The following is a 3,748-nucleotide window of genomic DNA, read 5'->3' as shown; positions in this document are numbered from 1 at the left end:
GAAAACATGTCACTAGGTCAATGGCTAACACCTTCAGTTCAAGGAAGCTGCTAACACCTTCACATCAGGGCAGTTGGCTGACACATCCACACACTTGGACACCCACATGTTGACACATCAGAGCCTGGAAAGGTATACATCCAAACACTTAATATCTGGGTTTTATAAGAAGGGAGGGAGATCTCACTCAGACAGGTTTAGTTGGTTTGCCAGTTCTAACATCATAGGGAAGGAAGCACTGGGTATTAATCAGGGAAATTTCCCCTCCCAAATAGAATGAATAAGTATGATGAGTGGAATTTTCCAGAAAAAGGACAGAAAGGAGTTTGTGCATCTATGTGTATGGAACTGGGGAGGGGAGGTAGTGTTATTCAGGAAATAAGAATTATGCCCAGAGTAGAGACAGCTTCCCACAAGAGAAGGTAATCTCCCCCCTCAAAATAGCAAAAATAGAGAGGCATTTTAAATTACTACTACTGCAGAGAAGAAGAAATAAGAAAGGCTGGCAACTGGCTGACAGGTCTGGATCATATTCCTTTCTAGAGTAATATGAATTCTATATATACTGGTGAGAAGAATCAGGTTTGCCCAGTCCCTTTGTGGTGGTCATCTGGAAAATCTTCTTCAATCAGTATTGCCCTCAAAGGAACATGGGCTGGTCTAGTCTCAAGTACCAAAAATGCAGCAGTCTGTTCCATTTATGGCCAGCGTTATCCATGAGTAGATTGTTCATTGCTTAAACTACCAATAAAAATGATTATAACACCTTTAATTGGTGAGCAACCAGGTGGTGCAGTAGATGGAGTTCTGGGTCTAGAGTCAGGAAGATTCTACTTCCTGAGTTCAAATCTGGCCTCAGACATGTAGTAGCTATTTGACCCTGGGGAAGTCACTTAACCCTGTCTGCCTCAGTTTCCACATCTAGAAAATGAGTTGAATATCTTTGCTAAGAAAACTCCAAATGGGGTCATGAAGAGTCAGGCACAACTGAAAAACAATTCAACAACAAAAACAATGAAACCTATCAAAGGGTCCACATATGCTCATCAGTTGTTTACAAACACACATATATAGTAAATCACACCACACAGTGCTCTATTTTATTGAAAACTAACTTACTCAAGCCAACTCAATCACAAAAATGAAGGTTTAAAATGAAATCGATGATCCAGCAATATGACTACTAGGTTTGTGCTCTCCAAGGGTCATGAGGCTCCCATTCTCTATGGAGTCTGGGCTGAGGCTGGCTTCCTGCCAGAGGCTGAGCTGTTGAACTTGTGGAAGGTCAGCTCCACTCTAGATGGCCACCTGGTCCCTAAAAAAGCCTTTATAGATGTGGTTACTGGTGCCCTGGGCCAGGGCTTGAAGCAACTTGTGGAAAGGCCTACATATATAAATACTTCGACAAAGCCAGCTACCATGTTTATTGTTTGCTGGGTGATGGGGATATATCTGAAGGCTCTGTGTGGGAGGCTATGGCCTTCGCAAGATTCTACAAGTTGGACAACCTGGTCGCCACCCTCGACATTAACCAGCTGGGCCAGAGCGACCCTGCCCTACTGCAGCACCAAGTGGAAGTGTACCAGAAGCAATGTGAAACCTTTGGGTGGAACGCCATCATGATGCATGAACACAGTGTGGAGGAACTCTGCAAGGCTTTTGACCAGGGCAAGCACAAGCCAATGGCTGAGAAGATGTATAATGGCAGAAGAATCTCAGGTGTGGAAGATAAGGAATCTTGGCATGGGAAACCCTTCCCCAAAAACATGGCAGAACAGGTCATTGAGGAAATCTATGGCCAAATCCAAAGCAAGAAGAAGATTCTAGCTACCCTCCCCAAAGAGGATGCCCCAGTAGTGACCATCACCAACAACCGAATGCCCTCTCCCCCAAATTACAAACTTGGAGACAAGATGGACACACACACAGCATGGCCCTGGCCAAACTGGGGCATGCCAGTGACTGTGTGATTACCCTGGAGGGGGGCCCCAAGAATTTGACCTTTTCAGAACTCTTCAAGAAGGAACATCCAACAGCTTCATTTTGAGTGTTCCATTGCAGAACAGAATATGGTGAGCATTGTTGTGGGCTGTCCCACATGGGACCAGACCGTGCCTTCCTGCAGCACCTTTGCTGCCTTCTTCACCAGGGTCTTCTACCAGATCTGGATGGTGGCCATCTCTGAGAGCAACATCAACCTGTATGGTTTGAATTGTGGAGTATCCATCAGTGAAGATGGGCCTTCTCAGATGGCCCTTGAAGGTCTTGCCATGTTCTGGAGCATTCCTAATGGGACAGTCTTTTACCCAAGTGATGTTGTGACTATGGAGAAAGCAGTAGAGTTAGCAGCCAACACAAAGGGCATCTATTTCATGAGGACCAGCCGCCTGGAAAATGGGATCATTTACAACAACAATGAAAACTTCCAGGTTGGCCAGGCTAAGGTGGTCCTGAAGAGCAAGGATGACCAAGTGACTGTGACTGGAGCTGGGGGGACCCTCCATGAAGCCTTGGCAGCTGCTGAGCAGCTGAAGAAAGAAAAGATCAATATCAGAGTGCTCGATCCCTTTACCATCAAGCCCTTGGATAAGAAACTCATCCTTGACAGTGCCTGTGCAACCCATGGCCTAATCCTGACTGTGGAAGACCATTACTATGAGGGTGGCATAGGAGAGGCTGTGGCTTCTGCCATAGTGGGTGAACCTAGCATTACTGTCAGCTGCTTGGCAGTTGTCAGCATCCCCAGAAGTGGGAAGCCAGCAGGGCTGCTGAAGATGTTTGCCATCGACAAGGATGCCGTTGTTCAGGCTGTCAAAGTAGCCTTGTCTAAAGCCTAAGATGCCTGCTGATGCCTCTAGACCAAAACATGGGGGTAGGGAAGAGAGAGAAACATTCCTGTAACTTTAAATATATTAAGTACCTTTTTGTTTCCACTGAGGATTAGTTGAAAATAAGAAAAATATTTTTTAAAAAGTGACTTCACCACCACCATCACCATCGTAAATCATCAATCATCATGATTTAGAAATAAGTCAAAATGTCATGCAGAGTCACATATGGTGAAGAAGGTGAGTGATCAAGCTGTGTAACATTTTTTTTAATGAGGAAGAAGCATATTATGATGAAATTAATGAGAATAATCTTCCTGAACAGCTCATAAAATGAATCTGATGTCATTGTCTCAAAGTTCTTGGACAGAAAAGATAGTCTAGTCCAAAGAACTTTGGCTATCTGATATAAATGGATTTTATTTGTAACTTGACCTTTGTTCAATCCCTGAATTTAAAAGAGGTCCCAAAATGCAAGAATTGGAAAATAATCCTCAACAGTGTAGGTGGAGAGATGTTGGAGAAAAAAATCATTCAGTTAAATTAACCAAAAATTTATTCAGGGTTTACTCTGTGTCTGGCACTGAGACTAATTTAACCTAAGTTAAATTTCAATTTACCATTGTTAGAAGAAATACAGAGTAAGAGTGATTTTGTGTCCAAAGTAGAGTATAGATTGGTCTGGATTTATGATTTCATTGATAAATAGAAACTTCTGGTGAGGAAAAACAGGTGAGGGAGAAAAAAGAAAACAACAACACAAATCTCCCTACTACCAAAGTAGCCTCTTACTAGATATTAACAGTATATTCCCCTTCTCAACCCCTTTCCCTCCCAGATCCTATCAGACTAAAAAAAGTGTCGCAGGGAATTACAACACAAATGTTTAAATGGGAAGACAGGGGAAATGATATCATTTA

At 43.2% G+C, this 3,748-nt stretch overlaps 1 pseudogene; it reads left to right on the top strand.

Moving 5' to 3' along the window:
• Positions 1-1,460: 1,460 nt before the first annotated feature.
• LOC122750966 lies at positions 1,461-2,837 on the top strand (annotated as a pseudogene).
• Positions 2,838-3,748: the final 911 nt, after the last annotated feature.

This window comes from Dromiciops gliroides, chromosome 3 (assembly GCF_019393635.1).
Source record: "Dromiciops gliroides isolate mDroGli1 chromosome 3, mDroGli1.pri, whole genome shotgun sequence".
Classification (NCBI taxonomy): Eukaryota; Metazoa; Chordata; class Mammalia; order Microbiotheria; family Microbiotheriidae; genus Dromiciops; species Dromiciops gliroides.
The sequence above is the reverse complement of the archived record's forward strand: the minus strand, read 5'-3'. Positions and strand labels throughout refer to the sequence as shown.